General features: G+C 38.6%; 1 long non-coding RNA gene across 7 annotated transcripts in view; it reads left to right on the top strand.

Moving 5' to 3' along the window:
* Window positions 1-5259: 5259 nt before the first annotated feature.
* The window catches only part of LOC101265375 (uncharacterized), a 30923-nt gene continuing 11035 nt past the window's right edge, over window positions 5260-25147 (top strand). For 2 of the 7 annotated variants that reach the window (XR_011211891.1, XR_011211895.1), the window contains exons 1-2: window positions 5260-5444; window positions 5782-5915. This is a non-coding gene — a long non-coding RNA (uncharacterized lncRNA). Of the gene's footprint in view, window positions 5916-6305; window positions 6670-8673; window positions 10379-25147 lie in introns of those variants that run through there. The other 5 variants (XR_011211894.1, XR_011211897.1, XR_011211896.1 and 2 more) reach the window with 5 other exon arrangements.

Consider the following 25147-nt stretch of genomic DNA (forward strand, 5'->3'; position numbering starts at 1 on the left):
AGTTGTTGGGTCAGTCATGCAAAAAGTAACCTGTGTGAGACAATCAGGAAAGTATCATATGCCCTTGTTCAACATAGTCAATCTTTATCCTAAATGAAAGAAAACCAAATGAAATTAATCCTTTTTTATCCAAATAATTTGAGCTTACAATGGACCTTTATTTTCTACCCCAACTCATCTTTTCTTGGTACAATGCATTGGCCCTGTTCCCTCCTTGGATATGTTCACCTCAATTGATGTCAAATGCATAAGTTGAGGGTGGCTAATTCAGAAACAAAGCTTGTCCTGCATCTTACCCAACCTTGGGGATTGTATACTTTGACTCATGGCAAAGCAGAAAAAAAGTGCCTTAATCAAAGTTGAAATCAAGTGAAAATTTTGAAAATCTAGAAATAAATATGAAAGAAGGATAATTTTCACAAAGGTAAAGAAAAGGAAGACATAAGATATAAGAAGATGAAGAAAAGGGCATAATAAATTATTAAAAGGTAGGACGCTTAGTATGTATGTCAAGGAGCGCAACAAGTCACTAAAATGCATCAAAATGCACCCTACCTAACCCTTAGCCTACATTAGAAGCCAAGAAAGTCCTATCATGATCCTGAGAGTCTAATATTGTGACTATAAAGTAGAGAAAATAAGGGAAAGCCTATGGCGACAAATATCTACTAGGTGTTAATTGGTTCTGACAGCGAGTGTTCAAAAGTAATCCTTACACTCAAATTGAAATCACTATGTGAAAAAGAAGGATGTTGTTTTTAATGTGAGGACAATAGTTGCAATATTGGAAAGTTGGTACCTTTGTGAGAGATATAAGAGGAGAGTTGTTGATGTGTAGTGAGATTGGGTCATGGTCTGATCCACATGAATGAGCCTAAGAGTGATATCATGCATAAAAGTAATGAAAATAATCGGGATTGATAGCTAGATGATTGTGAAAGCTTAAAACAAGATACTTTTATACAAAGGTGTTGTGGTGAGTCATAATATGTCGCTTAAGGACAAACAACGAATTTAAGTTGAGGGTGTTGATGTAACGTGGCTTCACGGTACTTCCAATGCTTTTTCCTTAAGTTTTGTGTGTATCTAAGGCATTTTTATAGTTGTTTTAATGTGTTTTTCTCTATATTTGTAGGAAAATAGTCCAGAACAAAAACGCTGAAGACTTTGCTGAAATCTGCCGAAGTGATGACCTACAGAGCAATCGACGGTCTATAGGTTATGATCTTTGACTGAAGGACCAAGCAACTTAAATTTAAGTGGGAAAATATGACCAAGTTTGGGGCTACAGAAGGAGATACCCAGTACCTGACATGAAGAAACCACTAAGTATGGTGGAGCGGAGGCCATCGACGGACCGTTAGTCAACTGACAGACCGTGTTGTTTGTCCGTCGATGGTAACAGAAAGTGTTGAAAAGTGGAAGCTAAAAATATTTGAATTATGGACCGACGAAAGTTGTCGCGGCCCGTCGTTCCATCAATGGGCCGTCGGTATGGTCGTCGACTGAAGACGCGTTTTGGACAGATTTTTTTTCATTAAATAGACCTCCTTTTAATTTTAGGAATTTATTATTATACTTATGACTAAGAATATTGTTTTAGGGGTTTGACATTTTACTATTTTTCATATTTGTTTTACAGAAAGAAAAACTTTGGTTTTTGGGAAACACTTGAATTTTCCGAAATCGTTTCTATTAATATTTTAGTGGGGTTTTCATAAAAACATGTTAAAGTAAGTACATGATTTCTTATTTAACTATTATAAATTGTGTAATTCTTAGCATGTGTAACTAAATCCACAACTAGGGTTGTGGGAACCATGGGTAATTAACAAGTTAAACTAGCTAAATAACAATTCTGTAATAGTGTATTGCATGTATTGATAATTATTTTTTTTAGAAGTGTATTTAACAAGTGCACATGTAATAACTTGCCCTATTTCTACTTGCCCAACCAAGGAGGTAGTTGATAGAAAAGAATTATCAACATAGATTTAGTATACACTATCTAATAGGCTAGTTTCAATTTATGCAAAGTAGTAGCTTAGCCATACATTGAATATGATGCTTAATATGAGGTAAATGTCAGGTTTAGTGAAGTATACACATGTAGCCTGACCAAGGTACGGAGTGAAATTCTCTAGTTGTCGGACCAAGAAATCGGGGATACAGAACTTATCAGCTTGCATGCAAGATACTAGGAAAAGATTGTATTAGCTAGGATTACCGCGTTATAAACCTATGGGGAACACTTACACCCTGGTTTCTCTCATTACTTGAAAAACACTGAAGTTATAAACTTGCTATTTGTCTTACTTAGAAATAATTAAAATGTTTTGTTACAGAAATCCCTCCCATTCAACTAATTTTTTTTGGAAAGAACTTGACTAAATAGACGTAATCGTAGATTTAAGTTAAGTCTAAACCATTTTCCTCGTGGGATCAACCACAACCTAATAATTGGTCTCTTTACTTGATATGGCTGCTTATACTTCTTTACGGAAGTATAATTTGTGTGTATCAAACATTGGCTATAGATGTATAAATATTAGCTAACATTCTTGTCTGTTTGCATATTTCGGATGAGAGTGATTTGATGGTTGCTTTTACTGAGGCTCAATTTTCTTTAGTCGAACATATTCATGTGAACCTGTTTGATTAATAAGAAACTAGGTCGTATTCAAGACAAAGTATTGAATGGGAAAGCCAAGTAGATTGTCCTTGATTCTAATGAGGTGTTAAAGATCGGAGGCAGTACTTGTGTGCCCAAGACGGGCAAGTTTATTGGATTGATTCTCGAAAAGGCACATTGTTCTTAATATTCCATCCATCCGGCAGAGGCGAAGATGTATAATGATGTGAGTATGCATAACTGGTGTTGTTAAACGAAGGGAGATATTTTAGATTTTGTTTTGAGTTGTTTGACTTTCAGCAGGTGAAGTGTGAGCACCAGCGTCCCGGTAGATGTGTCTTAAAGGATGGTTATTCCTACTTGGAACTTAACTAGGAACATATTACTATGGACTTTGTTGTGGTTCATAAAGAAGGGAAAGCTTAGCCATACATTCATTGGACCTTTTGAGATTTTGAGCTGAGTAAGAAAGTGGTCTATAAGTTGGTCGTGCTACCTAGTTTGACCGTAGTTCATTCTATTTTCCATGTCAATATGCTTCGGAAGTATATTCCGAATTAATGTCATGTGCTTTCACTCGATTATGTTTAGATTGGTCCATACTTGACATATGAGGAGAAGCCTATAGCTATATTGGATAGGAAAGTTGAAAAGCTTAGGGCCAAGGATATTGCTTTAATGAAGGTGGAATGGAAGCACCATTCAGTAGGATTGGCAACTTGGGAGAAAGAGTCTGAAATGCGTGCCAAATAGCCTCAGCTTTTCAAAGATCCATTTGCTTTATATTGCTTTTTTTTTTGGGAAGGAACATGGTTTTTACTAGTGGATAATGTAATGACCCAGGATCTCATTTTTGGAAAATCTGAAATATTAGTTTAACTCGAGTTAATTAATAAAGGAATAATTACAAATAATTGAATTAATCGATAGTTAGTGGGATAAAGTGATCATTTATTTAAGACCCTATACTATTAGTCCATGTATTAAAAGAACAAGTTAGTGGATTTTTTAAATTTTAATAAACTATTAATTAGAAGATAAAAAAAAAGAATGGAAGAAGCGGCATAAAACGAAGAAGACGAAGTTGTTCAAGTAACAATTAGTAGTGTCAATTTGTTATAATTGTTTTATCTAATGTATGGTGTGTTAAAAGGGAGTCTCTAATGAATTTAAGAATTTGGGTTTAAGGAATAGTTAATGTTCTCTTCTGATTTAGTGTCATTTGTAATTGGGTAAATTTGGAGGCTCGGTGAGGCCAAAATTAATGATTGTCATTAGAGAGGGCAAGCATAGATAATAGAATAAAAATTATGTAGTAAAAATATATCGGATGGGAATTACGGTATATTGTTGTATGTTTGATAAAGCGGACACTGAGGTATTCTTGAAATTTAAGGCATATAGGCTGATTAAGTATATGATGGTGGGACAATGATTGGCCAAAATGAGCCAATCATTGGATTGGAATAAAGTGTTAGAATGGAAGAGTTGTTAGTACATTTTTGGGGTTTAACAGAAGGGAGTTGAAGTTAAAATATGGTGGGTGTGAATGTTATTAATAGCATAATGCAATTATTGTCCGTAAAGTATAATTTGTTTGAATCTCGTGAGTTTTTCTTTTGCATAACCGGCTACATTTAAAAATTAATAATTTTTTTCAAGTATCATTTTATAAATTAGAATAGTTAATATATTGAGAGAGGTAATTAAATATCAAGTCAAGGAATTGTATATATATCATTTCATTTATTGTATTGGAGAAGTTGAAGTTTAACCCTAGGCTTGAAACTGGGAAAATATGAATTGTATAAACATCAATTTTTTGTATTTCATTGTATAACATTTGAGAATGATTTGTAGGCTTATTGTTTATTCATTTATGTTGTATTACTGTTGCATAGTTGTTAAATGTGTCTTGTTATCAAAATGGTTATTTTCCTCATTGTTTGTTTGAACGAGTAATTTGCATTGCATCTGGGACATGGTTGTGATAAATGTTATGTGTGTTGACACCCAATTTGACCCTCATCGACACAAATTAATTAACAAGCTTCTTATTTTCTAGCATTTTAAAATAATTTGTTTTATATATATAAGAAAAATATAAGACTTGCATTATTTGAATAGTTTTGCCATTTCTTATAATTTTTATATAATACATATATATATTACATAAATTTGTATATACTTAGTATATTTTATGATTAGATTTTAGTTTTTATAAAATATTTCGACAAGTAGTGTGGTTTAAGTAATAACTTATATTTTTTATTTTAATTAGTTTATAGTTAATTAAATTATTTTAATTTATTAAATTTAAGAAGCTTGTCAATTAGTTATATTAATTCGTCTTATTTTAAAATTTAATCAAATTGGCTAATTACAATTTAATTGGCTAAATTTGCAATATTCTTAACTAAAAGACCAAGATTAAGGCCTTTCTTCAGATTTTCACTAACCGCAGGCCCAATTCCTCTCCTTCAATTTTTAGCGGGCCCCGATTCTAAGACAATTTCATAAAAAAAGCAACCCCAGTCCAATTCCCTTTTAACATAGGCCCAATTCAAATCAACAACAACTCATCCCACGATCCGACCCGTCCTCTTTCTTAATATCCTCTGTTGACTCAGAGACGGGTACAATTTGCAGAAGTAAAGTCGAAAACTGCAACATCAGCGCGTCTATAACAAATTCAATGATACCCTTCGTGCATGGTGGACACAACGCGTCCCAACGTCTCCATCTCCTTTTCTTCTCTCTCATGGTTTTACCCGTACAACATCCATGCTAGGCACGTTTCATCATTGGCAAGGTGAGATGACTACACGACGCCCGTCTACTACGAGAAAGTGATCTCAATCCTCCACCTAGCCTGCTATAAGTTTAAAATCAATCGGAATCAAAGGATATTCAATTTTGGGGATAAGATTTAGGTTTTTGAAATTTAAATGGGTCTTGGGGGTAAATTCGAACTCGATCCATTTTTCCCCTGTTAGGAACCCTAATTCTGCCTATATAATGTATGGTTTTGTTCTTTAGAAATGGGTTTTTTTCTTTCTTTCAGAGTTTTGTATTCTTCACAAAGTTAAAATTTTAGTTGGAAATACAATAAACATTTTGAATTCTTAGCTAAGAAGTTTTAACTTTAGTTCCAGAAAAACAGGGAATCAAATTTCAGTTTGAGTCCAACATCTGGCACAATTTATCTAAATGTTGTTTGAGTCGAACGCGTGGTGGTGGAGTCGTTCCTTGTTCGAGTTCTCAGATCATTTCCCTCTAAAAGGTAATTCACATTATGTTTCAAATGTAGTTTATTCTTAATGTGTTTGTATGTTCAACTCTCAATTGTGCAAGATGTTCATGTGCTAGTATTTTGGAAAATCTTCAGCCCTTTATCAGTTGCAAAATATTCTCAAGTTGTTGTCTGTTCGTTCATGTTGTTAGTTATGTTTCATTTCGCTTGTCCCTTCCCATTCGTCCTAAGTCCTTACCTTTTCATCATTGGCTTCATGTACACAAAATTAGTTGGTTCTTTATGGTTTCAATGTTTGGTTTGTGAATAGTTTATTCCCGTCGATATTAATTTTCCGATGTCATTTTTTTTGTCATATGTTGAAGATCCCTGTTTGTTAAGTCAAAAATGCAATTTATGTTTTCTAATAACATGAAACAGTGAAACCGAGTTGTTCTTCACGGAGGCAAACGGGCAGTGGTTTTTAAACGGGCCGTGGGTTTGAGTTTTTTTACTCTGGTGTTTTAGGCCCTCATATAAGACATTCAAGTTTTGGGGTTTTAAAAGTATTAGGAGCTATTGGTGATTTTTGATCACTCGAAATAACAATCATTCGAATATGATATTTCCTTCCACATTTCGCTTGGAGTTTGGCATCTTATTTGGTGTTGTCCCAATCTTTCCACATTAATGTCTTGTTTCATTGCTCATGTTTCATTTAAGTTATTATAATCATTGATGTTATATTTTTGTCATCTACTCGAAGCGCACAGATTATCATTCTTATCAATCACTTTGCTTCTTAATATTATTCTTGCATCGATATTTTGGACTTCAAATTGTATGTTGTGTTCTTTATACTCAAGCATGTACGGTCAAATTTTGGGGGATCTGGTTTGTGCGTGTCTTCTTTGTTTTCTGCCAACATGTTCCTCTATTCATATTTTTTTGAAAAAAAACTCTTTAACTAGTTTGCATTTGTTATCTATGTTAGTTCCAATTATTTCAATTCATCTTGTCATAATTTAGTTAATTGTTTTATGGGTTACAGTAAGCCGTTTATGTCTCATTTTGCTGTTTGTGAATTTCATTAGATTAAAGGATCATGAGTGTGGCCTTATCCTTGGCTTTGTTCCTTGAAATATCTTTTAAGAAAGTTACAAATCTGTTTTTTATGTGAAGTAACTGATTGTTATATTTCATGTTATTTTTCTTTATAATCATATTAGATAAAATATTTTTTGATGCTCTTAGTGTTATACTTGAGCTCGATATTTATTAGTTGGTCTGTACAAATACCTTCAAGCTCTCTTTTTAGATCTCAATTATTTTGTTTAAATGTGTTCAATTCCTTCGAATGATTTTCCTTGCGTCAAAGTGTTTGAATTCATTTATATATTAATTCATTTCGTTTGTTTGGTTGCATCTGAATTCCTTGAGTTCTCATGGACTCCACCTACAATCGCATGTTGTGTAACAAAGTCCCAATCCCTTATTTCGAGTAAAACTATGTTTTAAATGATTGAATTCAAGACACGAAATCGACGAAAAGGCCCCCAAATTAAAAAATATGGAGTCATTTGAAGAGTTAAGGAACTTTAGATTATTACGACCCAAATTTTTTTTTTCCTTAAAATTTGCATTTTGTTGTTGTTGGTCCTAAACCTATTATATTATTTACTTATTGTGTTCTTAGAATTTAGGCCATGCATAGATAAAGTGGGCCAAAGACCCAAAACAAACGGGTTAAAAGCCCAAAACAGGTGGGTCCAAAAATCAGTCAAGGCGAACAGAACCCAGATTTTGACTCAAATCTCTCTCCCTCTCTCTTATTTCTTGTTTATTTACTTGCTTTATGTGTGTGTTAGTTTTACGTTAAGAAAACTCTGAACTCCCCACAAACGCCTTAGATGTTTTATCAACATCAAATCATTAAATTTGCAAATAACTCACTTAGATAATAGGTTAATATTTTAACTCTTTACCCTTCTAAGTAATTTTTAAGAATTAAGTGATTTTAGCGAAATATAAAGTTAGTTGTCAGATAGCCGTATTATGCGGATATTTAAGGTATTTTAACAACCTTCCTAAATTAAAATTTTGAATCCGTGAACCCCTTTAAAGTCTTCACAATGATTTTTCTGTTTAGGTCTTTTAACAACAGAGTTTTCTTAATTTTTCTTCAAAAATTAAATGACATTCTAAAAAGTTGAAACCTTACTCAAATAAATAATTTTCTTTTTTTTTCAAATAAAATTGAAATGGAGGCTTTGTTGGGGAGTATTTGGAGGATTCTAACCATAAAACTAACATGTTTTGGCAATGTCAGTTAACTGTTTATCTGTTTTTTTATATCGCTTTAGCGAATTATTGCATTCATGGCATATCATAATTCCATAAAACGATAATTATTTCCACTAAAGGATGATTATGCGGGTTCGCAATCATTCATTAACCAAAAAATTTCTTGGGGCAGCCTGACTAGTGTAGTTGGCTACTTGATAGTCAATGATCATTAACTACTGTAGCCCAAGTAGTCTTCTTGGGTTACCCATTAAACTCTAAATACAACTCACTCCTAGTTAAGCTAAGATTGAGTGAAACCCTATCCCTAAAAAGAGCGCATTGTCCAAAGACGACCCAACACCCAAGGAGTGCTTGACCCATTAGAAAGACCGCCTTGAATCCAAAGAGCCCACGACTCGATAGGACGATCATATTTGCGTGTTAGATCTAAAGGATGGATTGCATTTTTAAATTTTTATTGTATTGTGGGTGGTGGCAATAAACTAGTTGTATGTTTTTGTAGGTGTTGAGTCAGTTCCTTCATTTTAACATGGTCATCAAGACGCCGGACATTCTCGGCGTATGATGGGACAACCTCAAAGATTGTCAAAAGAAAGAAAACTCTATTAACATTTGTCACTTACCATCAATAATGGAATTCAAGGTTTGACCCACGTTTATCGAGGTTATTACTCGGTTTTGGACCAATAAGAAGATGGTTTTTCTATTTGGAGATGTCAAAAAAACACCCACACTAGAGGAAATTAAGGATTGTCTGGACTCTATCATTACATATGGCAAGAGGAAAAATATGTTAATCATGACATCCTTCTTCCAGATAGGACAAATACTGGAGAATCAAGAGACATGTTGTACCTGGTAAGGGCTAACTGATTTGATGCCCAAAGTATAACACTAATTAGATTATTCAAAATATACGGGCACAATAGCTATTTTGTGCAATTTCCAAACAAATTCCATGGTCATAGTGCTTGGAGAAAAACTCATGTCATTGCATTTTCAGCATGCCTCTTCGGAACAATGGTATTCCCTAAAGATGAAGGAAATGAGATGAACACTCGGGTTGTGATGGTAGTAGACTCCATCTTCAGAGAAATTGGTAAGAAATGAGAAGAAAAGAAATATTGTAGTTTGGCCCCGATCATTTTGGCCGATATTTATCGATCATTATGTTTGTGTAAGAATGGGTTCCGTTTTTCAAAGGTTGCAAAATTCTACTTTAATGGTGGATGATTTAGCATCACAGCAAAAGGGACGGTGCCCAGCAACAAGAGTTGGCAAAGCCAAGCAAGATGATTCCCTTCAATAATTATGAATTCTAACTAAGCATCTGCAGATTCCCAATTTATACCACCAGGGATACGTCGGAAAGGGTATTTTATGATTCTAGAGAAAAAGATATACAATGAATGTTACTGAACTTCAATTCAGAGAGGATAGCAGAACAGGGGGCCAAACATCCATTTTTAGTCCTTCCTGGCATCAGAGGATTACGACCGTACAACCCAGCAAGAGTGATGCGACAATTTTGTAAAACACAAATCACACCCGTCTAAGGGGATGCTAGTTCTTTTGTTGTCAATTACAGTGGGAGCGGAAAAATACCTTTCGCTAAGATCATCCTCCAAGAATGGGCAAGACGTGTCAACATGAAATGAGATATGGCTGAAAAATAGATATAAAGCTAGGTATGTAGACGAATACAAGACATGATTGCAGAATGATATGCATGGTGTAATGAACCCATTACCAGGCGTAGTTCAGGAAATTGAAGATGTACAGACAAGTCTTCAGATCCATGCATACCATTTTAAGCAGGAATTGGACCAAAGGGAGCAACAATTTAAGCAAACGGAGCAAGAATTTTATAACAAAGAGCAAGAATTTCAGCAAAGGGAGCATGAGTACCAGTTCCGAGAGTTATAAAGTTAGAGGGATTTAGCTGTAACGTCACAAGAGATAGATGATACAAGGGCTTTTCTGATGCATTTGCAACGCAACCCTGACGAGAAGATGAACACTCTACGAGTTGTACCAAAATTCGTGAACACGAAATCCTTATCATCAACACGCCACAGATAAGATAAAGATGATGTAGAGAAAAAAATTATTGAGATGGAGTCCTTATATTATCTTTAAAGCTCTATTGTTTTTCCATTTCCTTGTATTCCTAACGAATGAATGAATGAAAATATTTCCTTTATGTACTCGAACTATGCTGGGATTGAATTCTTCTTGTGAGATACGAAGGCAGCCTTCCCAAGCCCAGCCCCTAACTTTATAAATTTTCAGTCTCCCCATTCATGTTACGAGAAGATACAAAGACCAAATCAACGGACTTCAAAGAGCAGCTTCAAGAAAACAGTAGCCTAATGTGATTTAGCCTTTTTCAGACAGTGTCAAAACTAAAACTAGCAAACTCCTGCTTGTTAAAAATGTGTTTCCCTCCTTACTCGTGAGTTTAAAATATCCTCAAAGAAAGCAACTTGTATGTTTATATACTCTCTGTGTGATATCATGCATTTTGTATTTTGAATCTACACTAAAAAATCAGTCTTTGAGTTGTTTTCCTTCTCAGGATTTTTGAAAGTGATCTGTATCAATCAAAAACTTGAAGATCATCCCTATTTACCAGATCAAAAGGTCGCGTAGATTCTTTCCCTAGGCAAAGCTCAGAGAAAGGAAAGATAGTTATGGGGGTAGTAATGAAGAATTAAGTCTTACTAATTTTGTGGTGTCTCAACCGACTATAGCGGACCAAAATGAGTTTATTTTGCAGCTGATGCAACATATTGCAGAGATGAGAATAAAATTCAAAGGAGACAGGATCTGCCTCCACAAAGATTTGGTGCTAACGCTGCTAATGGGAGACCTCCAATCTAGTTATCTTCTTCAAATATGGATCCAGCCCAGAACCATCCATCTACACCTTCTCAAAATCCGTCGGTTATAGATTTGACTACCCAAAATCAACAATATACTTCTACATCCTACAAAACTACACCCCTCCTCAAAACAACCACCACCGAATGCCACCCCATCCTCCAAATACCCATCATTTAATCGCTCCACCACCGCAAAATCAAAGCCAAAATACTTCTTATCCCCAAACACCCCACTACAACTTAAATCAGAATACCAATCCTCATACTTACCCACACAATTATCAAACGGTTCAAAATGCCCAGAGTCTCTCTGTATCTCCACCCTTACGTAAAATAACCACTTTCCATTAGAAGGAACATGAAAAGGAGTGGATGGAAAAGCCGGACATAAAAGAAGAGATCATGAAAGCCATGAAAGAGCTCCAATGCGTCCCTGATATAGTTGGGCTTAGTTATGAAGATTTATGTATTCATCCAAATTTTGACCTTCTAGAAGGGTTCGAAATTCCCAAATATGATACTTTGGGAGGTGTGGGGAACCCTATGGATCATTTGATATCCTACTATGACCAAGTTGTTGGAGTTGGTAGGGATGTAGCTTTACTGATGCAGCACTTCTGCCGGAGTTTGTGCGAAGAAGCTCTTGAATAGTTCACCTCGCATAAAACCAGACAATGGCCCAATCGGAATGCTCTAGCAATGGATTTTGTGCATAACGTCGAAATAGTTCATGATCAATATTCATTGGATAAGATGAAGCCGAAATCTATTAAGAGCTACAGAGAATTTGCTGAAAGGTGGAGAAAGGAAGCAGGGGTCAAACCACCTATGTCAGAAAAGGAAATTGTAGAAGTATTCCTGCACGTGCAAGATCCAAAGTATTATGATCAAACTTTATTGCTCGTAGGAGAAAAATTTGTTGAGATAGTAAAAGTTGGTGAGACTATCGAAGATGGGTTGAAAATAAGAAAAATATCCCGTGTTGCTGCATCATCCAAATCATCAGGAACATTGAAGAAGAAAAGAGAAGAAACCGTTGATGTTTCATATTGGGGTAGAAATACCCCCAGAAGCTCGTCATATTCTCAAGGTCGTTCTCGGCCTTTGTAAAATTCATACCAAACTTGCTATACGCAATCTAGTCATCCCAATACTCCTCAAATTAATCCGAATACTACCTCCACTTATCCAAATGACCAACCTCCATTATATCAAAGTCGACCACTGAATTACAAAAATTCATCACCCATTTATCCAAATCATCATCCACCCTACCAAATTCCATCTCCCTACCAGGATGTTGCTTCCAACTGTTATAACGTGCAGTCGAGCTATCGCGAACCTCCTCCTGTGTTTCGAGTCAAAGCTCCACCATATCAAAATCCCCACCCAAACTACCAAGCTCCAATGCCAAACTACCAGACAAACTCATATCCTAGAAATTAAGCTCACCCTCCGAACAATCGAGGTTATCAATATACGCCTCCCCCAAAAGGAAGATATGATCCCCCTCGACCTTTGTTCGACAAGAAAAGTTTGAGGAATTTCACCGCGCTCACAGAAAGCCGAATTAAGTTGTACAAGCGACTGACTGCTACTGGATATATCAACCCAGTTTTATCAAAATCCATGGATATAAATTAAAAATTCTAAAGCCCAGATCAGAGATTTCCTTATCATTGCATTAGTGTTAGGCATGACACTTAGTACTATATCAACCTCAAGCACAAGATTCAGGGTTTTAATTTACCAAGTGGTAGTTTCTCTCCAACCAGCTGCACCTAATGTCAATATCAAACCCCAAAAGAGAATAGTGAATTTGGATACTCAGACTTCACCCTAGCACTCACTTTCCATTTACCCACCCCTAACAAAAAAAACCAATTCTCCCAGTGTATAAATAATTGAAATACGAGAGTGGTAGGTGAAGTAAACCTGGTGTGCAAAGTGCCGACGATCAGACAGCAGGTGGATTCCGTTCCCAAAAACCCACTACCTCTATAGTATGGACACCCTTAGTACTGTCCTCATCAGCAGCAGCACTATCAGCAGTGCCTCCTTCTATCGCCACATATCTGGAGCTAGATGCCCTAACAGCTGACTCTACAGCCCTAATCCGATGCGCCTCCTCAACAGCAAGCGAGTCTCTTCTCGCAGCCTCTATATCATAGCGCACCTTCTTTCGTGCTCCAGCCTCATCCTCCTCTTGACTCTTGCGCCTCTAGGCATTCTCTCGAGGGGGTGGTGCTGGAATCTCCAAAGTGGCGAATAAGGACGCCATCACTATGTCCTCAGTAGGATCTGCAGAAGGGGCCTCAAATTCAGGAACCTTAGCCTCTAGGATCATATCAATGTAAGCTCGTAGACTCTCGACAACAGCCTGAAGGGTCGACACGTCCACCTGAGGGGCTGGACGGGCTAGCACCCGCAACTGAAAAGCGTTCAAGCGCTAATGAACCTCAGTGATCTTCCGCTTTATGTGCTGGACCAGTTTGCGCTCCAAGTTCTCTTCTGTCTCACCAATAGACCTCTACATTCAAGGCTCGATGTGATGCAGAAGTGTAGACATCTGTACCTCTAGTTTTTGGACCCTAGCAAGCAGGATTAGAGCGGGGAGAGGGGCTGAGCGAGAGGAGCTCGGAGTAGTACTGCTACCCAAGATAGACTCGACCGTAGTAGTGCTAGTGGTTTTTGAAGCAGCCTCCGTAGCCGTGCAAGCATGTGCTACTGTATTATCCAGATCTTCACCAAGTGGAGTCAACTGTGGACGGGACCCTCTGAGTGAAGCCAACTCATTAGGACCTGATCAATGTGCACAACGGAGTCTTGAGCTGATCAATGTGCAAGATGGGCACACCTGCGGACCTGCATAGGGAAAATATCATGCACGGAAAAGGGTAAGTGTTGTGACCTTAAAAGCCCTCTCGTTCATGACCGCCTATAGAAGCCAAGCAAAGTCCACCTCAAGGCTATCATCGCTGCCATCAAAACTACACTTTCCCATGTGACTATATTATCAGTGGCCGTGGGGGAAAGGTAGTGGCGGACAATTACCAATAAGAACTTTGCCGTGAAGGTCAAGTTAGCCTTCTTGATGGCTTTCTTCGGCTCTGTTACCCAGTCGGTACACCCTCTCCATCAACAGACAAGTGGAAGTCCATCCACCTCTTAGTGGTCTCTCTCAACAATGGCTCACGCAAAAATTGGCCATCTTTTACAATTTGCAACTAGTAGTCGAACTCAGCGGTGAGAGGGGTCCGTTTGGCATCAACATGCTCTCCGTATAGATACTGGCGGATGAAAGGCAAGGAGATATCGACCTGAATAACACGTACTCAGACATGCTCAAGTAAGGCCTGTTCGGCGGGGGTAGCCCGCCTATCTATCTTTGATCTGAGAGTAGCCACGTAAGAGGCGTAGAACTCTCGGACCAACTCCTCACTATAAGGTCCCAAAGAACGCGCTGTCCACTCTAGTCGTTGTCTACGGAAGAGATTGTGGATCTCTGGCATGGAGGGAAGACTACCCATAAGGACCCGCCTCAAGAGTCTAACGGATCGTGTCATGAGTCCTTTATAATTCAGAAACTTTGCGTGTGAATAAACTTTATATTGCCCGTCGACACACCACCAGTTGGGCTGGTCGAAAACTAGGGTAAGAGTACGAGTCGGTGAGCCAGGATTGGAATCAGAACTGTCAACCTAATCATAAGAGGCAGACTGTGCAGATGTGGCGGGGGGACGGACCTTGGCAGACCCGGAGGCATCCTCCAACCACGAAACTCCTAAGAAGCCAGACGCTCCTTCTTCATGTCTTGCTGACCTAGAAGGTGTGCCGGTCAGTGTGCGCTCCTCATCAGACAAGGAGGCAGTGACTACGCTGAACACCACCTTTTTGGGTATAGCTCTGGTAGCCCGTGCAACTCATGATTGTGTGGCACTGCCTGGGGGTACGTAGTTGGGTAACGCTCATCATCAGATTGTATGACCAGGCGGGCAGACGAGGCGAAAGAATTTTATTGCCCATGTGCATAAACTCGATCATATTTTTGTGCCATTAGAGATAGTACCTGTAAAGAATCAGTATTAGTATGAGAACGAGCAAACAAGACGAGCAAAAATGACACAAAATAAATATAAGAGCTAAGCTGTAATGACTTTTCTGTAGTAACAGTGAAACACCACGGACCAGGTGATGGCTCTTCGTAAGTACGACGGACCGTCATGGGGTCCGTCATGTCATACTTCAATTATGTTGATGTTGAGACCCCTAAAGGAAAGTCTCTGACAAGTATGACTAATAAGAAGGACGGAACGTCGTGACAATGACAGCCGGTCATTGATGTCCATCGTGGGGTACTTAGAAAAAAGTATGGAGACCCTTAGGAGAGAGGTCTCTTACCGTCTTAACGGTTATACAGGACGACCATCGAGGGTATGACAGTCCGTCGTAAGTGTCCCTCAGAGGACACTTAGAAAAAGTATGGAGACCCTCGGGAGAGGGGTCTCTATTCGACACGACGGTTGTGCAGGATGGAACATCGATTGTATGACGGTCCGTCGTATATGTGCGTCAGAGGACACTTAGAAACAGTATGGAGACCCGTAGTGAAAAGGGTCTCTGACAACTAGACGGTTGTGGACGACGGACCATCGTGGTCCGTCACATGTATCTGTTGAAGAACACTTTGAGAAAACATACAGTGGGTTGTTGGAACAGAACCTATGATGGTCCTTCGTGGGTACAACAGTCTGTCATCGGTGTCTCGTTCTCTCATTCAGTGAACGAACTGGGGATGCCACAATCATCCCTTATGACTCACATTGAATACTAAGTGATAACCTATATGTTTCTAACACAAATACCTACTAAACTAGCAATGCTAAAGGACCTATTTCTAGAGTTTTGATAAGGCAATTTTGAGGATTCTCAACCTAGGTTAGACAAAATTTAGATCTAAGAATGAAGACCCATCAATAAGAAATAGGCTAATACTAATTGATAAACAAAAATTCAATGTAAATGGGTAGAAATCAAAGGCACATACCTTAGAATTTGAGAAAAACAAGCAAGGGAGGTACTTGGTGATCAAGAAAAGAACCACAGCAAGCGAGTCCGACCCGTAGAAGGGACTGTCACGACCCAAAAATAGGTGTGATGGCACTTGTCTTATCCTACCAAGACAAGTCAGCGTAAAACCCAATATCTAACAAAGTGCGGAAGTAAATGACAATCCAACAACAATTTCTATTATGAAACCAAGTCATATTAATTCAATCACCAAAACCAGGTTGTCACGTGCACAAGCCTCTAAAGTAAATATTAGAATTGAAATAAAATATAAGTCTAAAATAAAGTTGTCTTTCAAGTAAAAATAAAGTCATAAACTGGAGTAGGAAAGTTCGCTGAGATGACAAGCAGCTACCTCACAACCCTAAACAAGATGCCTCGGAAACGAAAAGAATGACATGTATCACGAAGATCCGGGCTCGTAACCTACAAAAATTTGTAGAAGCAAGGGGTGAGTACCAAATCACGGGTACCCAACAAGCAAACCTCTAAACACAAGTTAAGTGAACAAAATACGGGTACTCCTTACACCCTATCTAAACCTCCACGCTACAGCTAACAGTTTACAGTTTACAGTTTACCAAACACATAACTCAATTACCACACTGTATAAGTTTACACATTCTCAATAACAACTCAATATTCAACAGTCACAATTTTCACAGAGAAACAATCACAAGATAAGCAAAACACGTGTTCAAGTTCATCAATAATAAAATGTGCAATTCCATGAGATGCAATGTCAAATATAGTGATGCATGTCTTTCTTAACGATACTCACCCGATGTCTCTCAGTCCGGGACCCATGGGGAACATATCTGTCCATGAATCGGTCGCGGCGTACGACACGACCCTCGATAAAAGTAACCTTCGCGGCGCGCGATACGTCTCTCAAAATATAATATCCATCGCGGCGCGCGATACGACCCTCGAAATGGTACATCCTTATACCACAATCATGTCTCATATACAATGCAATTGACATGCTCAAATGAAATGAGAGGATAACCATTTTGATAACAAAACGCAATTTACAGCAAGGAATACAACACTAATAAATAAGCGACAAGTCTCCAAATCATTTTCAACACCACACAAGGAAATACAGGAATTTCATAACCTTAACAAGAGTTTAGAAATCCACTTGCCTCAAATAGTAGAACAATCACTTTGGAACTTGAGTCTTCCCTTTTTGTTAAACTTCCAACTCAAAACAATCTATTCAAATAAGTGTCCATAATAAGATTTCAAGACAAAAAATATTCACATTACTTTGTGTCTAGTCCAGACTCTAAACTCACTCAGAAACTTACTCGAGCATACAATCAAGTTCCTAATGTTAAGGTCAATTGATATTTCAATTATCGAAATTCCAAGATTCAAGCCTAGGGTCAAGTTTTATTTTTTTAAATGTCATAAATTTAACATTTAATTAGCTATACCAATATATTAAAGTTTGGCTCATAATACGATAACATATAATAATAATAAAACTAATAATAATTTTACAAAAATCTTACAATCTGTACCGCTCCACCTAATGAACATACAATGACATATTTTATCCCTATAATCCCTAAATTCTTATTTTCTAAGGATAAATTCTAAAAAGGCAATGATTGCCCAATCATCACTACATTAATGGCAAACCAAAATTGCTACAAATTTAAGTGTAAAAAGAAAAGGGTATATGACACCTATCTAATCTAAAAACTTACCAAGCAAATCATTCCTCTCCAATTTAATATATTATTATTTACAGACATATGTATATATGTAGGAATGATTGAACAACATGCAGGTTTGATGCAAGTACCTGAAGCAGTTCGCAAGATGTTGAAACCCTGATTCGTTCCTTTTTCCCCTTTTTACTTCTTATCTCAATTAATTGTGTATTAAAAGTGATAAATTTTACTCATTTATTTTTATTAAATATAGGCTAAAGGGTATAGGGTATTATATAATTTATCACTTTAGCCCATAAACTATCCATTAATTAACCTAAGTTAAACAAATATTCAAAAATTCTAAAGAGAAGCTTTTGGGTCATTACATTAGCCACCACTAAAAATCATGTTCGTCCTCGAACATCGAGTAAAAGTAATTACTTGAAGCTTCAAAAAGTTGAGGATATCAGGCACGCATGTCAGACTCTGTCCCCCAAGTTGCTTCTCTTACTGAACGGTGCTTCCATTGCACCTTCACTGAAACAAGCTCCTTGGTCCTAAGCTTTCGGATTTTCCTATCCAATATACCTATAGGCTCCTCCTCATATGTCAAGTCTGGACCCAGCTCCACAGAATCGAGAGAAATCACATGAGATTCATTCGGAATATACTTCCAAAGCATAGAGGCATGGAAAACAGCATGAACTGCCGACAAACTAGGTGGAAAGGCCAACTTATAGGCCACCTCTCCCACTCGGCTCAAAATCTCAAAAGGTCCAATGAACCAAGGGCTAAGCTTGCCCTTCTTTCCAAACCTCATCACACCCTTCATGGGTGATACTCGGAGCCAAACATGATAACCCTCCATAAACACCAAGGCTTTAACTCTCCGGTCTGAATAACTCTTCTGTCGACTTGGAGCTGTCAATAATCTATACTGAATCATACGTACTTACTCCATAACATCTCTAAGCAAGTCTGTGTCAAAAGAGTCCATCTCCGTCAAATCAAACCAACCAATCGGAGACCTACACCGTCTTTCATACAACGCCTCAAATGGGGCCATCTGGATACTAGAGTGATAACTTTTATTATAGGCAAACTCCGCTAATGGTAAATGTTGATCCCATCTAGCACCAAAATCGATCACATACGCTCGAAGCATATCTTCCAATACCTGAATGGTCCGCTCAGATTGACCATCTGTCTGAGGGTGAAATGTCGTACTCATATCTAACTAAGTACCCAGACCATGTTGTAATGCCTTCCAGAAATGATAAGTAAATAGTGAACCCTAATCTGATATGATGGAAATTAGAACTCCATGTTGTCGCACAATCTGACTGATATATAGCTCGGCTAACTTCTCTTCCATATACTTCACCCGAACTGGAATAAAGTGTTCAGACTTGGTGAGCCTATCAACAAAATCCAAATGGAGTCATAATCACTTGTTGTTGTATTCAAACCCACAACAAAGTCCATAGTAATCCGCTCCCACTTCCAAGTAGGAATAGACATCCTTTGAGATACACCCCCGGGCCGCTTGTGCTCACACTTGATCTGCTGGCAACTCAAACACCTTGAAAGAAAGTTTGTAATATCTCTCTTCATTCCACACCACCATTAATACTGGCTCAGATCATGATATATCTTCGCCGCTCCCGGTTGGATGGAATACCGAGAACAATGGGCCTCCTCAAGGATCAATCTAGTCAAATCACCTATCTTGGGTACACAAATCCTGGCTCCGATCCTCAAGACACCATCAGAATCAAGGACATCCTCCTTAGCTTCCCCTCTCAATACATTATCTCGAATGAGACATAACTTTTCATCATTAAACTGGTGTGCACGGATCTGCTCGACTAAAGAAGATCGAGCCTCAATAAAAGTAATCATCCCATCACTCTCCTCTGAGATCTGCAATCGGACAAGAGTGTTAGCTAACAATTGAACATCTATATCCAAAGGTCTCTCCTCAATACAAAGAGATGCAAGACTCCCCATGCTATGAATCTTCCCACTCTAAGTATCGGCCACAACATTGGCCTTCCCCAAATGATACAGAATGGTCACATCATAGTCCTTCAGCAACTCAAGCAATCTTCGCTGCCTCAAGTTCAAATCTCTCTGACTAAAGATATACTGAAGACTCCGATGATCAGTGAAGATCTCAGAATGCACTCCATACAAATAAAGACGACATAACTTAAGTACAAATACCACAGCCGCCAACTCCAAATCATCAGTAGGGTAGTTATCCTCATGGGACTTCAATTGCGTAGAAGCATAAGCAATCACATTCCCCTTCTGCATCAACACACCACCCAATCCAACTCCTGAAGCATCATAATACACTATAAAGTCTACACCCTCCTCAGTTTAGAGTCAACACAGTATCTGAGGTCAACAAAGTCTTGAGTTTTTGAAAGCTCTTCTCACACTCTTAAGACTCTAAAAATGCACATGCTATCGAGCAGATCTAGTTAATGGAGCTGCAATAGTAGCGAAACTTTGAACAAATCGTCAATAATAGCCTGCAAATCCCATAAAACTCCGAATCTCAGTAGGGGAAGTAGGTCGCGTCCAGCCTCTAGCTGCCTCAATCTTGGCCGGATCTACTCTAATACCCTCCTCGAACACCACGTGTCCCAAGAATGTCACAGAAGTAAGCCAGAACTCACACCTTGAGAACTTGACATACAACTTCTCTTCTCTCAACCTCTGAAGTACAACCCTCAGGTGTCGGACATGGTCCTCCTTAGTCTTAGAGTAAATCAAGATGTCATTGATGCAGACAATCACAAAAGAATCAAGGTATGGTCGAAACACCCCATTCATCAATTCCATGAATGTTGCAGGGGTATTAGTCAATTTGAAGGACATCATTAGAAACTCATAATGCCCATACCAGGTCTTAAAAGCTGTCTTAGGGATATCTGATGTCCTAATCTTTAACTTTTGATACCCAGACCTCAAAACAATCTTACAGAACAATGATGATCCCTGTAATTGATCAAATAAGTCATCAATACGCGGAAGAGGATACTTATTCTTCACTGTTACTTTGTTCAACTGTTTGTAATCAATACACATCCTTATAGTCCCATCCTTTTTCTTCACAAACAATACAGTGGCACCCCATGGTGACACACTAGGGCGAATAAAACCCTTGCTCAATAAATCCTGCAACTGATCCTTCAATTCTTTCAACTCCTCTAGAGCCATACGGTATGGAGGGATATAAATAAGCTTAGTGCCCGGCTCCAAATCAATAGCAAAATTGATATCCCTATGGGGAGCACCTGGAAGATTAGAAGGAAATACATGGAGAAACTCTTGAACCACGGGAAGAGAGTCCATCGGAGGTGGTTCAACGCTAGTATCCCGAATAAAAGATAAATAAGACAAACTCCCCCTCTCCACCAATCTCTGAGCATGGATAAAAGAGATGGCCTTGCTAGGATAAGAACCACTAACACTCTTCCACTCAACCTTCGGAACACCAGGCATGGCTGAAGTCACAGTCTTAGCATTACAATCAAGGACATCATGATAAGGAGAAACCCAATCCATACCCAAGATAACATCAAAGTCTACCATCCCCAGAATGATTAAGTCCACCCAAGTGTCATACCCAGCCAAAGAAACAAGACAGGATCGATACACTCGATCCACCACTAAGGGCTTACCTACGGGTGTAGAAACACGGATAGGTACAGTCATGCGATCAAATATCATATCAAATTTAGCAGCAAAATATGTAGACACATAAGAGAATGTAGAACCTGGATCAAACAACACAGACGCATGTCGATGGCATACTGGGATGAACCTGTAATAACAGCATCAGAGGTCTCCGCCTCAGGCCTCCCGGGGAAAGAATAGCAGTGGCCTCCTCATCCACCTCGATCCTGAGTGGTACCTCTACCCCCACTCTGCTGAGCTGCAACACCACTACTAGAAACTTTATCACCTCTACCTGAGGTAACTCTGCCACGACCTCTACCCTGTGGTGATGGTGGTCTAGTCTGGAATGAAGAATTAGGTTGAGGCCCACCATGACCCCTTTGTGAAGTACACTGCTGCATTAGATGATCGGGATCTCCACAAGTAAAACAAAATACCTGAACTGGGAACTGTTGTGTGGACCCTGAAAACCCACTATAACTTCCTCACCCTGTAGGTCGCTATTGTGAACCGTACGAGCCCTGACCCGAGCTATAAGAACCCCTAGATGTCTGGCCACCCTCAAATGTCGGCATAGATACATGAAAAGGTCCCCGCTGCTGAAAAGAACCACTAACTCTCTGTGATCCCCTACCTCCAGATGAGGCACCATGAAACTGGCCTGATATACGGGCCCTTTTAGGGTCCCAAACTCCTCTCTCTCCATCAATTCCGCCTCTTTGGAGGTGCTCACAATGGACTGGAAAGAAGACCCCTCCATAGATGCCCGAAACACAGCTGATTTGATAGAGAAAGTCAATCCCCTCACAAATCTGCGGATCCTCTCTATCTCATTTGGATTAATGGCCAACGCATGCCTAGATAACTGGCAAAAATGCGCCTCATACTCTGTAACCGATAAACCATTCTGTCTTAGGCTCTCAAACCTCAAGCGACTCTCCTCTCTCACTCTCCATGGGATGAAACGATCTTGGAATGCACTAGCAAACTGCTCCATAGTCACTGGAGGAGATCAAACTGGCAAAACCCCCGAATAAGTCCTCCACACGTCTCTCGCTAGTCCACTAAGCTGGAGTGTAGCATATCAAACCCCATGTGACTCAGCTAATCCAACCACCTCTAGTAGCTCTCGGTAGGTAGTTAGAAACTCATGAGCGTACTCGCTCTTCCCACCCTGAAACTGAGGTGGGTACATCTTTCGAAATCTCTTATACCTACGCTGCTCATCCTCTGTCAGAACAACCATCGATGCAATTGGACCCCCTAATACAAGTGCAACATCATTCTGAACTGCGAGAACCACTGGTAGCTGCCGCATCCTATCATGAACAACTGGAGCTTGCTGCTACTCTTGTGTCTGAGCCCCCTCTGTAGTACGAGAGTCATATGGTGTGGTAGTTGCATTACCACCCTGAGAAAGGCCTTCTAGCACACTTAACACCCTCAATAGTGTATCCTGAAGCAAGGATGTGACTACAGTATCTGGAGAAACCTGGTCCTCTGTGCAATCAATCTGACGTTCTGTAGATACCTCTCTAGCATGACCCCTCACTGGTGTCGCTCCCCGTCCATGACCTATGGCTACTGTCGTACTACTACCACGACCTCTAGCTCGATATCTACCCCTACCCCTAGCTGGGGACTCAACAACTGCCTCGGGAAGTGCCTCCCCTCTACCACCAGTAACATTAGTGCTAGTCCTCGTCATTTGTCAAAAGAGTATACAAAAACTCAGTACTAAAGAAGGTAACTACGCACGATGAAAAAGAATGAACAAAAGAAAGTTCCCTAGTAATCTTTATAGCCTCTCAAAGATGAGTACAAACGTCTCCATACTAATCCTTGAGACTCTATGTAGACTCGGCTTGTATTCACGTGAGACCTATGAACCTGGAGCTCTGATACCATTTTTTCACGATCCAAAAATAAGTGTGGTGGTACTTGTCTTATTCCACCAATACAAGTCAGCGTAAAACCCAATATCTAACAAAGTGCAGAAGTAAATGACAATCCAACATCAATTTCTATTATGAAACCAAGTCATATTATTTCAATCCCCAAAACCAGGTTGTCACGTGCATAATCATCTAAAGTAAATATTAGAATTGCAATAAAATAGAAGTCTAAAATAAAGTTGCCTTTAAAGTAAAAACAAAGTCATAAACTGGAGTAGGAAAGTTCGCTGAGATAACAAGCAGCTACCTCAGAACCCTCCAACAAGATGCCTCAAAAACGAAAAGAATGACAGGTATCAAGAAGATCCGGGCTCGTAACCTACAAAAATTTGTAGAAGCAAGGGGTGAGTACAAAACCGCGCAGTACCCAACAAGCAAACCTCTAAACACAACTTAAGTGAACAAAATACGGGTACTCCTTACACCCTATCTAAACCTACACGCTACAGCTATCAGTGTACAGTTTACCAAACACACAACTCAATTACCACCCTCTATCAGTTTACACTTTCTCAATAACCACTCAATATTTAACAGTCACAATTTTCATAGAGAAACAATCACAAGATCAACAAAACACATGTTCAAGTTCATCAATAATAAAATATGCAATGCCATGAGATGCAATGTCAAATATAGTGATGCATGCCTTTCTTAACGATACACACCCATTGTCTCTCAGTCCGGGACCCATGGGGAATATATTTGTCCATGCATCTGTCATGGCGTACGACACGACCCGCGATAATAGTAATGTTGGCGGTGCGCGATACGTCCCTCGAAATATAATATCCATCGCGGCGAGCGATACGACCCTCTAAATGGTACATCCTTATATGACAATCGTGTTTCAGATACAATGCAATTGATATGCTCAAATGAAATGAGGAGATAACCATTTTGATAACAAAACAAAATTTACAGCAAGGAATGCAACACTAACAAATAAGCGACAAGTCTCCAAATCATTCTCAACACCACACAATGAGATACACGAATTTCATACGCTTTTAAGAGTTTAGAAATCCACTTGCCTCAAATAGTAGAATAATCATTTTGGAACTTGAGTCTTCCCTTTTTGTTTAACTTCCAACTCAAAACAATCTATTCAAATAAGTCTCCATAATAAGATTTCCGGACGAAAAATATCCACATTACTTTGTGTCTAGTCTAGACTGTAAACTCACTCAGGAACTTACTCGAGTATACAATCAAGTTCCTAATGTTAAGGTCAATTGATATTTCAATTATCGAAATTCAAAGTTTCAAGCCTAGGGTCAAGTTTAATTTTTTTCAATGTCATCAATTTAATATTTAGTTAGCTATACAAATATATCAAAGTTTGACTCATAATACTATTACATATAATAATAAGAAAACTAATAATAGATTTACAAAAATCTTACAATCTTTACCGCTCCACCTAATCAACATACAATGACATATTTTATCCCTAAATTCTTATTTTCTAAGGATAAATTCAAAAAAGGCAATGATTTCCCAATTATCACCATATTAATGGCAAACCGAAATTGGTACAAATTTAAGTGTAAAATGAAAGGGGTATATGACACCTATCTAATTTAAAAACATACCAAGCAAATCATTCCTCTCCCATTTAATATAATATTATTTCAAGACATATATATATATATGTAGAAATTATTGAAGAACATGCAGATTTTATGCAAGTACCTGAAGCAGTT

This window comes from Solanum lycopersicum, chromosome 10 (assembly GCF_036512215.1).
Source record: "Solanum lycopersicum chromosome 10, SLM_r2.1".
NCBI classification, from domain to species: domain Eukaryota; kingdom Viridiplantae; phylum Streptophyta; class Magnoliopsida; order Solanales; family Solanaceae; genus Solanum; species Solanum lycopersicum.